The sequence below is a fragment of the Rhynchophorus ferrugineus genome, unplaced genomic scaffold (assembly GCF_030347505.1).
Source record: "Rhynchophorus ferrugineus isolate W39M unplaced genomic scaffold, kcgeb_rfMv2 rfM6, whole genome shotgun sequence".
In the NCBI taxonomy this organism is placed as follows: domain Eukaryota; kingdom Metazoa; phylum Arthropoda; class Insecta; order Coleoptera; family Curculionidae; genus Rhynchophorus; species Rhynchophorus ferrugineus.
The window spans coordinates 32599699-32614757 of NW_027472585.1; the positions used below are offsets into that span (position 1 = coordinate 32599699).

The 15059-nt window shown below is 30.6% G+C and overlaps 1 protein-coding gene across 1 annotated transcript in view; it reads left to right on the forward strand.

Moving 5' to 3' along the window:
- LOC143198077 (uncharacterized) overlaps nucleotides 1-15059 on the forward strand; it is a 79136-nt gene that overhangs the window by 20578 nt on the left and 43499 nt on the right. The gene's annotated exons all lie outside the window — the stretch shown is intronic.

The following is a 15059-nucleotide window of genomic DNA, read 5'->3' on the forward strand; positions in this document are numbered from 1 at the left end:
AACTAAATTAACTAGTAATGGTCGTAATTCAATATATAACGTTCCTACTCTTCGTGGTTTTAATTTAGCACCTGCGTTATCTGGATGGTTTTGTCCTTCCATAATTGTCAAAAATCAATCCTGTTGAGGTCTACAGAACAGTTTTATATCTATTTTGTTTAGTATTACTATAATTTATTTGATATACTGACAAGATAAACAAAGACAAAACGACTGTTAAAGAGAAAAAAAGCGCTTCAATGTGTGCGTTATGCAAATGAGGAGGAAGCAACTCGAATAACACGTCTTCGCTTAATATCTTCGCGGCAACGGCAGGTGCATTCATTGTTGGACGGATACGATGTCTGTGGAAACAAAGAAATGGCTGCTGATGTTATCGCACGTGACCGACAAGGAAAATTCCCTTACATAATTGAATTTGCATCTTCTGGTTTTGTGCCAAATATTCCTATTGTTGGATGGCCGCGTCAGAATCATATCTCTGTAAACTTTAACGTCTGGCGGGAAGGACCTCTGATAAGATTTATTGCGCGCGGCGTTCAACCAAGACGCGATAGCGCTTATTGTGTCGAGATAGTTACAGTTCGATGGGAGATAAGCTCAATTTGAAAGCCAAAATTTGTTGTAATAGTTACCAAGAAGGACGCGGATGAATCATCTTTATTCTGCTATTAAAATCGTCAGTTTATGTAAATGAAACTTTTCAGTCAATGTTATCATATCACGCGACTTTATGCTTATGTTAAAACTGAGCGGTGGTGATACGTGAGAGGTCTAGACATAAGCAGTTTGGTTTATGTTCAAATAAGTTTAAATCCTCAGTGTCGCTTTGTTTTGCCGTTTAACAAGTGGCCTCTCTTTCTAGGATCTATAGGCAATAAGTATTTCTTATGTCTAGATTATATATACATGGCATGTAGAAAATCACTTCTTTAAGTGATCTCCTGTATAAAATTTTATCTTAATTAATTAATTAGCTTATGTAATAATGCAAGTACAACAGAACACTAGTAATAAACCAATTTATAAATTAAACTTGTACTATGCTTATCGTATATGCTATATATACTATCATAATGTAAGATGTAATTAACAAAAAAATACAGAAAACTAAACAACGATTACAAATGTATTGCCTCATAATGGATAGTTATGATATACGGATAGTTAAACGAGTGTGAAAAAGGCGACATTCATTACATTTAAAATTGTTGCTTTTTATCAGTTGTTACATGAATGTTTAAAATATAGTTTTTATGATACCCTAGAATGGGAAAAAATTCGTTTTATTAGTATCAGATAAATAAGGTAAATAATAGTCGGGTATTACGAGTTTTCAATACAGTGTCAATGAATTTAAAAGTTAACTGATCTAATGTGAGCTTATGTTTTATAATATAAAATGCATCTACGTTTATTTAATTTAATTATGTGGCGTTGACATAACCAAATTCTAATATATTCAAGTGGCCTCTTCTTTCTTAGTTTTTTTTTTACACTTTGTGATTCCACCGTCTGCCCTATAGGCAATAAGTATTTCTTATGTCTAGATTATATATACATGGCATGTAGAAAATCACTTCATTAAGTGATCTCCTGTATAAAATATTATCTTAATTAATTAATTAGTCTTATTCTAAACTTTATTAGATGAAATGGTATCTTTAAGTAAATTAATACCTGTTGTGTTTTAAACGCATTCATATTTCATAACTTATATATTTGATAGTAGGAAGCGTGACGTTTCTTTGGTGGTTATCTAAATATTAGTCCGGTTTTAGATATATCCATGAATTTTGAAAAAGTTGGTGAGGAATGATGGGTGGAGTAAGACTTTTACAACATGAATGTTGTAATCGCACCATTACTAACATGAAATTAGTATTTTCGTTTTATTTTTCATATATATACAGTATTTTTACACAGACTGGTTTTATACATCTTTAAAAAATATTTTTCATTAAGTCTTGATTAACATTTTTTGATGAATTTATTTCCACTGGTGGGCTTCACATAAGTTTAAAACACACATAGCTTAATTAGACTAGTTCAAAGGGTTTTTGTCTCTTCATTTTCGTAGTATAGATCTTTAAATTATCATTTAATTTTTTCGCTGACGTTCTACTACCTTTAGGTTTTTGTGGATATGCTCATTTCTAATTATGAGGTTAACTACGCTGCGAATAACTTTGTTTTGATAGGCTTGGATCATTAATTTAAGACAATAAGTCCTATTTAATTCTAACTAATTTTAAATGAAAGAGTTTGGGTTAATAATTTGGTTTAAACAAAATAAAAACATTCTTGAAATTAGGAAAAATAGAAATACCTGCCTGCCTGTAAATTAAATAGATATAACTTAGGCGTTAGACATTATTATCTGTCTTTTTGGTCAATATTTAATATATGGCAAATTACCTTCAACAATATTAGAGTGGCAACACTGGTTTACCAGAGACCTTCGATTATCCATTTCATAATGCATATAGCCCGAAGATTCTAGACATGTATAATAGAATGTCAAAAATAATTAGTGTATTCCGGTGACTCTTATTAAATTACTCATTCCTTATTTTATAATGAATTATATCCTAAAAAATGGTTAAAAAGCAAATTTTTTATATCCGTTTTGAATTTGTTGCTAAAATGTAGATAGCTTAAGGTCCTGGTGTCAATTGCAATGTGTTCCTTGTGGAATTATGTAATGTATTCCTGAAATATATCACAACAGTAAAAAGTTTTGGCTTTTGGCAGTTTTTCAATAGTTATTAATAATGTGGATTGTCATAATATACTTGGTTTATTTGACATTTTAATTGTTTTACATTGAATACATTCACAATGATGTCCCATAGCATTTTATTATTCATAAATTGATAAGTTATAAGCTCATTGCTTTTTTTGATGTCATTGATTTCATGTTTTTATTTCTTTAAGACAAAAACTTACATACCTGTTTGTATTCATAATCAGGTTTGGGATTATTTTTATTTAGAATTTAAAATTGGTTACCATGAATTAGTCGCTAACACACACTTAATAACCTGTTGGTATATCATTCTCATTTTACGAACTACGATAATAGACTTGCAATAATATCAGTTCGTGAGAGTTGCGTTGATAGTTTTATTGTATTAGGTCGAGAAATGCCTTAAAAGGCACTCGAAAATCGATTAAACTCGAACGCGAAATATAAACCTGTTCTTGTGCAAAGCCACGATCCTGCTGCTGGTGATTCAGGTGTAATTCAATAACGGGTGCAATACTGGAGATTAACGCGAACACGTATCGAAATAACTGGTTAATATTACAGGGTGAAGGTTCATCTTGTAATAACACACAGTTTTTTTATGGCAGTTATAAATTTAATGTTTTTTTCGCACCTGCTACTGGTTTTTTCGTTACTGGTATATGGTTCAAGAATGGACAACATTCACATGTTGCATAACTCGTGAAAATGTATATGCAAATGATCGATACGTCTTTATAAACAGCCATTCCTTTTTTCAGTTTATCATTCTTTTTGATTAATTCCATATAGTTTGGATGTACAGTTCCTATGAAAATTCTAGTGTTATTCTAGGCCGTTTCTTGAAAAAAGCATCTGCTAGCTATGGACAGTAATTTCAATAGTATTTCTGATGTATTGCAAACACTTGTTGTGTCGCCGCTGTGTGTCTAGTTTACATTTTAAAGGCCTGGTTTAAATACATATTTGGTTTGAGCAGTCCATAGCAAACTAGATCTATTGACAGAAATTATTGTAAGCCCTTGAACATTGCGCACATAAGCTTGATACAAATTAGTTTTGTCAGTAAATAGATTTTGTTTAGCTCGAACGGGCTTGGATGTACCTAATGTTTGTATTTATTTTAATTGATTATAATCTGGCGGCATCAGACACAGAGGCTATTACGACAATGGGAGGTAATAAATAAGGATAAAAGTTATAAAAATCCTAAGAAATATATTTTTTAAATACTTTATTATTTTCTTGGTTATGACTGGTACATATAACAATGGAATATATAAACAATACTAACATAGATTAGGTGACTTCTAATTACTAATATGACTTTTTGTTAACAACACTTCCTGGAGTTCCTGAAGTCCACTTCCATTGGAAATCTATTCTACCTATTGTAGTAGAGAGATAGTATAAAATATATTGTCAAAATACAATTTTACCGCTTCAGTGTTCCTCTAATAACATTGTATTAATTCTCTTAAAAGGTTTGCTCCTAAGACTGTTTACTGAACTCCTTTTTTCTTTCCTCTAATGCCCTATAGTGATGTATAAATGCAGCAAAAAAAATCATTCGAATTTATTATTATGCCATTCCGTAGATTGTTTTATCAATTTTGCCGTTTTTTAATGGAAGTATGTATGCTTTGAGGTCATTTATTGATTAATTGTTATTGTTCTTGTTATTTTATGAAAAACTTTTCAATATGTTATAAACTTGGGCTTCAATTTTCTGTCTGTTTTATACATTGTGATGATATTTATGAGATTAGTAATATAGATATATGACGAAATGAATAATTTGAGTGTTTATTATGGAAGAATGACATTTTCTGTTTCATTACATAACGGTCGTTTTAGCTTAATTCTTAGTTCGGTTTTCACTTCCCTGTCTTCCATATTCTTCCATAGTCTTCCATGTTTACATTTATAGATAACTTATTTCACATAAGCCAACATTACCGGAGAGTTCTAGAAGCAACCATGTGTATCTTGAAATTAAACAGGTTCACTTCACTTGACGACTCTGATAGAAAACAAAAATGACAGTATATTTATTTTAAAAAATCACTAATACTTGAAAGACTTGTTAATAAGATTTTATATCGAACAGTTTTGACATAACTTATTTTTGTTATTTTTTTGTCGAATGATAGAATTACCTATTAGACATCTAATACGAGAATTTAAATTAACAAGGTAGCTGAAATTTGATATAAAGAAACCCTATATTAGAACTATATATGTTTCAACAAAAATTTGGGAACATTTATACAATAGGTTTAATAAATATCAATCCATTATTTTTATATGAAATTGAATATTTTATTTAAAATACTTTGCGCTATTTTGAATGTAATTCCATTATGTTTGTCTCATAGGAGCCCTTGTACGTTGCCCTATTGTCAAAAAAACGGGGACGGTCGATATTTACAAGCCTCTTTTGAGGTTAAATTTTCACTAACATAATGGTTAACCATGAACAGAAACAAATTATAATTAGTGTTAGGTCTGGACTATAAGATGGGATGCAATAACATCCCAACGAAGCTCCCACATTTTTTGGCCTATAGTTATCAGAAAGTGTGACCTGTCTCTTTTGGAACGAATTTTTTACCAAGAAAATTGTTAATCATGGACAGAAACAATTGATCAAAATTATAAACGCCATTAATATTTTCAGCTGCCTGAAATTGAGTTTTCACCTTTATTTAAAGAAAACTGTATAATTTAGCTTATTTTTACTAGTGTCCATCTTTGATGTTACTTTAAACAAAACAGAATAAACTATTTTGAAAATTGTTAAATAATTTTTTTTGGTACGAAATTTCATCTAGCGCTAGATAAAATTTATTAATGGAAAATTATGGTTTTATTTTTACAAGGCCTAGCATAACTTCAACACACACGCCCTACTACCTGCTAACCTATTTTTTGTCTTATAGATGTCCTAATCATTGTATACACATAACTTATTTTAAGAAAGCGAAACCATGAAATAAAAAGCCAATAAATATATCGAACCAAATTAAGATTATATAGGATAAGTCTAAGGAAATGAATAGCGTACAAACAATCTTTAAGTGTCAAGGACTGAAAGAAACCCTTTCGCTATTACGCACTTGCATAACCACTTTACGGCATTCGAACCGAATATAGTTGCGCAAGCCCCATCTCGTACGGTTCACCTGTAAATTACAAGAAAGCGCAAGTATACTCATTAGGTTTACTACGTACCGTACTACCTATACGCGATTAGGGATACGTACAAATTATTAAGAAATTCAAGGACAAGCCTGGCCGATTTCCTTTAATACCGGAAGGGACAGGTCAATGACAATGTTCACGTCATCGGTGATTTTCTTTTCGATAGACTGGCGCTACTGATTGGACTATCAAACGTTGTAGTGGTAGTGATGTTTTGAATAATGGTGTATGTAATTTTCGTAGTGTTCAGTTTTTTAGAGTTACTAAATTTGAATATTCTGAAGATATAGTAAAGTGTGTTCACAATGTGTACCGAATTAGCTAATAATGGAACTAAATCACATTAAAGTACTTCTTTAAAATTGATTGTTAATATCTTGAATCAAACTAAAAGGTCAGTAATATAAGAGACGGGTTCATCTTTCGAATTGAGTTCGTGTTCATAATATCTCCAATTTGTTCAAACAATTAATTCAGGTTATTATCAAAATCTTTGCGGTTAATTGGAATTCCTGGAAAAGGCATCTTCAGAAGACAATAATTGTCCATCAAAGTAATGCACCTGCTTATATAATGTAACTTTTTGGATTTTTAACTTTTTCACTTTTTTCTTTTACCTATTCTTTGAATATTAATAAATACCAACTAAAAAAAACAGATAGTAAATATATTCAGTTTTTTGGAGTAATGGATTCTGTTGGTTATAATGCATTTGTTTATTTTAATTCTCGAAAGTTTCTGTTTTATATCTACGAACTTATTCATTCACTCCATATTTATATTATTAATGTTACTACATTTTATTTTGTAGATATATATCGATCGTTTCGGATCGAGCTGGAAAGAGTGTGTTATGAAATATGTGTCGATGTGTGTGAATAATGTCAATAAATCGGCCAAAAATATCGATATTTTATCGCGTATTCAAATATTGAAATAAAATACTTTAGCTATAGCAAAAGTCATTTTTAATTCTTCGATCAATTTCCGAAAGGAATTTCCGGCGTCATTAATATACATACTCGTCAATTCATTGCCAGTTTTGCTGCCAAAGTTTATCCAAATAGGTCATCGTCTCACCAACTATCCAGTGCCATAATTGCTCGAATCTTACTCGCAAAACAGTTTCTCCCTCACATAAATCATGCACGCCTTTTATCCAGATATTAATCGTTCGTATAAACCGACATCCACTTAACAGAATGTCTGCCAAGTCCATATAATTCATATATAGATATCGTAAAGATGTCAATGAAGAATCTCTTAGGATTTTAGATTTCTGTTTTTTTTTTCGGTTTGATTAAAATAGTGAATAGTCTAAACTTAGATGAAATTCTTTTAACATTTAATGTTATCGGTAATACTTGTATATTTATGGAACAAAATTGTGTTTTATTTCTATATAAAAGCTAGTCTTTTCTCAAAGTATTGTAGAGAAATTCAGAGTTATTTTTTATTATCAGCGTTACATCTACATCTGAAAAGCCCCACGTTTTTGGTTCTAAGTAAGAACAGATTTTGCGTGCACTTTTTTGAATATTTAAGAAAAATCTGACAATATTTAAGCTCTACAGTTTATAAAAAATACTAATAAAAATAATATAAAAATGATATAATGATATATAATAATAAAATGATTGTAAAAATGATAAAGACGATATATATATATATATATATATATATATATATATATATATATAGGGTGGAAGTAGATAGTTTTCAGATATGCCTAAATTAGTCTGATTGTGATTCGATATACTTCATTGGGGTCATATTTTATCTCAAGGACGTAATTTCATACAAATTGTTTGCTTCCTGATATCAACTTGTGTATCGATACGAGAATTTACCCCTATTTGGAAGGACCAAAAATGTATATATAAATCGGAACGTCATACATCGGAACATTACAAACATTACTTGTATAATATTGTACAGCGCAATATTCTAACTTGCGGGGCGCTACGTTACAAATATATTTCCGCCCTTGATTAGGTTTTTATCGTATTTTATTATTGATGAGGTTGGGTTGGAAAGTATTTGAATTATTTGTAATTGAAATACATATTTAGTGAACATTAATACATGTGCGATTTTATTAATCGGTGCGTTCTGTAGAATATAACGCCCTAATGGTAGCTTTCGTAAAAAAATTAAAACTGGTAACATTGCATCTGTACTGTACATTAAATTGTCAAGTATTTTGTCAATTCTCATGTTCATACTTAAACGGTTATTTTTACGAAACTTATATGAATCAGTCAGTTGGTAGTAGTTAAAATAATATTGTAAATAGATAAATATATTTAGGTAGGTATTAAGCTAAATTGTGTCTATATAGTAGAATATAAAATACGTGTAGTAGACAACTGTTAAATAAGGTTTTTGCTTGTTTTTATTTAGTTATTACAACGATGATTAGGTACATATTTTATATTAAAATGTTTTTTTTTGTGTTAAAAATTTAAGTTTGGTTATTTTTTAATTTTTAATGAGTTCTTTATTTATTATTTCAAGGCGGTTCAATTTTTTTGTTAAAAATATTTTATTCAAATACACGAATACTAAAATTTTGTATTTCGTATATTTTGTATTATTCATTTTAAAGAATATATAATCTTCCACTGCTCTTCTGTCGAGTTCTTGGTTGTGATTCAGAAGGTAGGATCAAAGGACACTTTATGTAGTCTAGTTCGCTGGATGTGCTAAGTAGGGACAGGATATATCCAATTGTGATTTGTCTACTAAACATATGCTTGCGAAGTCTTGGAAGGTTCAAGGACAGCGTACATTTTTGATGTTCCTCTGCATATTGTCGCAACAGGGGGTGATCTTCCATGTGGCTAAATTGTCACATATTTCATCTGGCGCCTGTAGCATACACCACCGTTATCTAAAGTATTTATTCGACAAAAGCCGACCGTCTGTATATTTTCGCTTAACATGTGTTTTATCTTAAATTTCGTTCTTTTTTAAAAATAAAGTATCAACTATAAAATTTAGCCAGATCATTTAACAACACACAAATTATAATTGGGGTGGGAAATATCTGACGAATGGAGGTTTCATGTATTTTGCTTGTGTTTTGATCACTTTTCTCTCAATACCCAATCTCAATAATTTCAATCAATTGCCGTGGTGGTTTCCTTAGATTTGATATTCTAATTCCTCTTCTTATAATGTTTCTAATTAACCACGGCGTATTTATTGACTGAAACAATTTTTATCGTGTATGTAGTAAATTTTCACAAGTGATTTATTACTTTTAGCAATACATTACTTTAAATCAAACACGAAATGTTAATCTTCCCATAAATGGTGTTTTGTTCGTTCATAATTTAATATCTAGACAGCCAAAAAAAAATTCATATGCTTATTAGTCTCATTTAATTAAAACGTATCATTTTATATTAATGGAGTGTATGTAGGTGAAATATCCAGATAACAGTGCTTTTACGTTACTTAACAAGCTGTCGAGATTTATTTCTCAGACTTTTGATTGATAGTTGTGATATGTTGCAAATATGTCGTCAAGGACATCTTGGTCGTACAATCGCAACCTTGAAAATTGCCCACGGTGGCAGACTTTTCGAAAAGAAAAAAAATAATTGTGTTTTTTCATGAGCTATAACAGCGTTTTAATTTGATTTATGAAAATTGTTTTAAAGGCAGTAAAAAACGCTCACTTAAAAATATTTTTTTTGATAGAATATTATCGATTTGTATAAAGTAGGTGAAAAGCTGTTAAGAATACTAAAAAGTATTAACACAAATTTGACGATTTTTCTGGGTACAGACGAATTCTTTAGACATTTTACCCGAAGTTACCGGTTTATTTTTAGTATTTCGATTTATTTTTATCTAAAACGGCGACGAGGAAGAATTTTTGTGAATATTTTGGAAGTTTTTTAACCCAGGTATTATTTTTTAGATTGTTTTGGAATATTTTTACTCTTCAGTGTCGCCGAATACATGGGCATTGTTTTGGAAATGTATACTGTAAATGAAATTAGGCCCATAAATTAGTTTTAAAGGATGTTATAATATTAAGTTGATTGTTGTGAAAAGTCGATACAATTCTCTATCTTTTAACCAATTTATGGATTCTATCTCGAAAGAACTATGTATGTTTTGAGGCTATCCACGAATGGACCCATTTCTTTGGTACCTTCGTAGCAAGTGCTATTCAGATAGGTCGTGAATCATATGTGTATAAAAGTACTAATCAGAAGGAGCTAGGCCTGGAAAATACGGCGATTAGAGTGGAACTTCCCATTTTAATTTTTCCAAGTATGTTTTCACGGGTTTTGCAACATGTAGTTAGTCGAGCGTTGTCGTGCTGAAGAATAACATTGCTATTTTTTCCCACATTTCGGCCGTTTTTCGCTCAGTTCTCCGCTCAAATGTATTAATTGTAGTCGATAGTGATGACTGTAGTACCCATTGATGTCTTGTTGCCTTCAATGTCAAAATCACCACTTTTAAAACGTCGAAAATAATATATACATGGTAAAATCGATGGAATACTGTTGGATAGTCGAATCCTGCTGCTGCATGGTCGTAAATTTATGCTTGTAATTGTTTAATATTTGTAATTATCCTGGCAAGGAAAATGATCCCAGTCACGCCAGTAACCAGGCTGGGTAAGATCGGATATCTTCTGAGATTATTTCTAAATTGGTCACTCACCAGTCTGTAAGCTTAATGCCGCGGACCGTGGTTCGAAGCCCATGTTAAATAGTAGGTCCAGACCCAATAGACCCTCGTTGGCAAAAGAAGAGTTTAGAACATAAAAAAGCAAATATTTCATTACTGCTCAATATATTCAAGTTGTTATTTAATAGTATAAAATGTTATATTTACGAATAATGTAATTCTTCAAAATGTTTTTTTCAGTCTTCAAGTACACGAATATAGATCGACGATGCACATAGATTTATAATCATAGCGTGTTTATCATGTTTAATGAAGCTGAATATAATGTTAAGAATTCTTCATGTCTTCAGAGACATGTAGCATTTATATTTATAGGTTATTTTGGTTTTTCGATTTATTTTTATCGCTAATAGTGACGATAGAATGTGAAAACATAATATTTAGACTACTTAAAATAGAGTTTTAATAAACTTGACAATTTATTTGATTCCTGGTTAGTAATTTTACAATAAGAATAAATTAATGGGATACAAAAACGACATTTTGATGCATATATCAAAATTACTTTAACACAGATCATGAATTTTTTGAATTATGTTCGAATATTCCTAAAAATATTAAAATAGAATCTTATATACGTTCATTGTCAAGAACAAAAATATAATAAATCAGTTCAGATAAGCTATTAAAGTAGGACTCTCTGAAGGGAAATAATTATAGTCTCTTACTGATGATAGAGTTGTTTCACACTTTGACTTTGATTTTAGAAAATGTTTGCTTTTTATCATGATGTGTAAACTTATCTTAAATATTTTGATATGGAAACTTTCATAGATAGATTGATCGTACATTATTTAATAAGACTTTTAAAACTATTTAAATTGTACCTGTTAGAAATGCTTCGAATTATGAAGATTTATGCTTTTTGATGAATTTCTTCGTTAGTTCATACGTTAAAGTAGTTTGAATTCTAGTTTTTATAACGTAAGCTATTATACATTGACTGTTTTAGGGCTGTGTATTAATAAATATTTAGGTTGTATGTTTAGAAATGTTTATTAGTATTTTCCATAGTGGGCATGGTCTTTCGGTATTCATATAAACATTAAATTAAAAAGTCAGAAATACTTAGAATTCCTAGAATTTGCATGACTAATTTGATTGCTTGGTATAAAGCAAGTTATAATTCTAAATACAATTAACATTATTTCTGTCTATTGTACTGATATATTTACTGAGATCACTTATTATCGTCATTAAGAAAATTATTGGTGCTAAACAGGTTGTGAATTTCTAGAGTACATAGTATCTTAATTTTAGATTTTTTCATAATTTTTTAAAAATTGATACGGTATTACTAGTTGTTGCCGACTAACTTACAATTGACTTATTACAATAATTTAAAAGCAAGGTATATATCTATTCCGTGGAACACTATTTTTCAATATTATTTATTAATATAATAGGGTAAAATATTTTTACCTGCATTGAGGTTATCTTGGTAACTATTAGGTCTATTTCTGATTGAATTTTTCGATTTTCTAAGTCTCTCGGTGCTTGTTGAAGCCTTTTGAATGTTAAAACTTCTTTCAACATTTCATTCGTGTCAACGAATACTAATTTTAAAATATTCCTAATGAATGATTAATAAAGTCATTATTTTTATTTAAAGGATACTTAAATTCTTCATAAAGATTGATTGAGAAAATACGATACACATATTTAGTGTCATTATTCCATTTCTCTTTACAATCAAATCAAATCAAATATATAAAATATAAAAATAATTTTACATCAATCAATATGAAACTGTTCTTTGGAACGTAATAGAATCCGGAAATTATCTCTTTCTTTATCTTTCTCAAAGAAATTTCGTGAGAATCTCCGTCTCACTTATGGCTTAATGTTTAAAAAAAATCACAGGTTGGAATGAATTAAAAATTAACCAATTATGTTTATTATATTATCTCATTTTTACTTTCCAAATATTAAAATACGATAGAATATATTTGGAATCATTATTCCATTCCTTTTTTTCACAGTGTCATTTTCTGTGGTAATCACTGTTTTCAGTCAATTATCTTTTTTACTATTTATCAACTAGTTCGACTATTTTACGACTATCGATAGTTTTTAGTCGATAGTTCCCAAGTATTATATCAACATGTCGCTGAAGTGCGTAAGTCAACGCCTGTTGGGAATACTATTTACTGCCATTATTTTTTGACATGAAGGTAGGAGACCATGGTAAGTCATGAACTCGACATATATGTTACAACTTATATTTAGTTATATCATCAATAGCTGGCAGATCAAAACTGTCAATGGCTTTTGCTTTGTCTATGGTTCGTTCACATTCGTTTACCAGTTTCTACTTCACTGAAAATATTGTTGGGAGTTTAAAACGAAAGCAGTGTGGAACGACTGAGCAAGCCTTCAACGTCTGAGTACCTTACATTGTATTAATTGAAGTTGAGTGGTCATACTTCTCATTTACTTTTACTCTTACAAGAGAAAAATCGATCGACAGTAATGTCATGAGCAACTAATTATTTGTAGACCCCACCACATGGTAGTTTTTTTATATTTCATAGCGTAAATGTAATTAAAAAGCTGAATCACGCTGAATATGGCTTGGAAGTGTTATAAATAGAAGAGAACAAAAATAGAAATGTTATTCTTTGTCAACTTACTATGCCTGTACGGTAGTCAAACATTTTTACGTTAGAATATTTATAGAGTAGTAGTAATCTTGAATATTTATAAATTTCTATCTAATGCATGGGAAAATACAATTCAATTTGACTGTACTGTTAATGAACGACTTGTCCAGTACATGGATGTTATTTGCTGGGATCAAAATTCTGGTGGTTCGTGGACCTTGACAACAAATCGGAGATTCGTTGGAAACATTAGCGAGGAAAATTAAATTCGCATAACGAGTGCGACGACCAGCGGCAGGCAGGCAGGCAGCTCTCGGCTGTTGTTCGGTCGGTTTTCTATTTTTCGAGCTCGCCTGCGAATCGTCCTTTTAGAACCTTGTCCTACATCTCGGGTTTTGAAAGGAACTGATTTGGATTTTTATACGTTGACGTGAATGCCCTGCAACTAGATATCATCGAGATGTTTGGTTCAGTTTCAACATCAAACGGTTCTAAATAGAACGATATTTAGAGAAATTTGATATATAATAACATTAATTAAAGTGATTTACAAAGATAAGACCAGTCCTTGCTATTCTGGGTTAATTTTTATTTATGTTTTCATCAAATGTAACTAATTTCTTCTGTTGTTACAACAAAAATATTTGCTTCAAAAATATTTATCATATATAATAAATGGGCTGAAGAGTCTCGGAGGCAACAAAGAAAACGCGTTTTGATTATTTGTTCAAAATTGGTTTTATTCATCAACGTAATCTCCATCAAGAGCCACACAATCATTCTAGCGCCGCTCTAACATTTCAATACCACTTTTGTAGAACGACTTATCTTTTGCCTCAACATAGGCCTGTCATCAGTTGCTGTTTACTCAGATGACGATCGTTTTCATTCCGGAGTGAAGCAATGGATCCATGTTTCATCACATATTGCAAAAATGACGATTTGTTATGTTTAAACATGGCCAAACACTGCTCTGAATCATCAAAACATTCTTGTGTTTGGCCAACAGTGAGCAAACGCGGCACCCTCTTTGAACAGAGGTTTCTCACAGTTAAATGCTCATGCAATATAAAACCAACACGTTCTTTTGATATCTTCAGCAACTTCACTTTTCGGTCGTTCAAAACGATTTTGCTGATTTTTTTAATGTGTTCTGGTGGATTTCATATACGTCCACTGAACTTGTTTGAAGTCGTTATAACATAACACTTTTCAAGCCATTGCTTCGCTTAGACGGTATTTTTACCCATCAAAAAACAGTATTAAATACAAGATTAAAATACGAAACAGTTTTTGCTCTATTATTTTGAAAATAGCAAAATTAGTGTCACTCTTAGCACAATAACTCACGAACTTATTAGTAGAATATCATGAAATTTTAACAGCTTTCTTTTGAAGGTCAGTACTAACTGTAAAAACGGCGTATGCAATAAAACTAGCGCTATCTATGTGTTAGAACTGGGACTGTTTACCCCATGTGTTATGTGAGAGATAAAAAACAGAGCACACTTGACTCAAAATCAAAGTCGGAAGCAAAATTGGACAATATTGGAATTACTTGTATTAAAATATGTAATTGAAATACAAATCCATATTTGGTATTTCAAATACCTGACGCTGAGAAATACCAACCCAAATCCAATGAACTCATAAAAGATTGTCTTGGTCATTAGTTAATATACACATGCCCGACAATATAGAGTTCTTTTTAAGACCCTATAGTTCAGCTTATGAGAAGTAAATAAAAAATAAATGACTTATTTGATGAGATTAATATTTTCTCGACC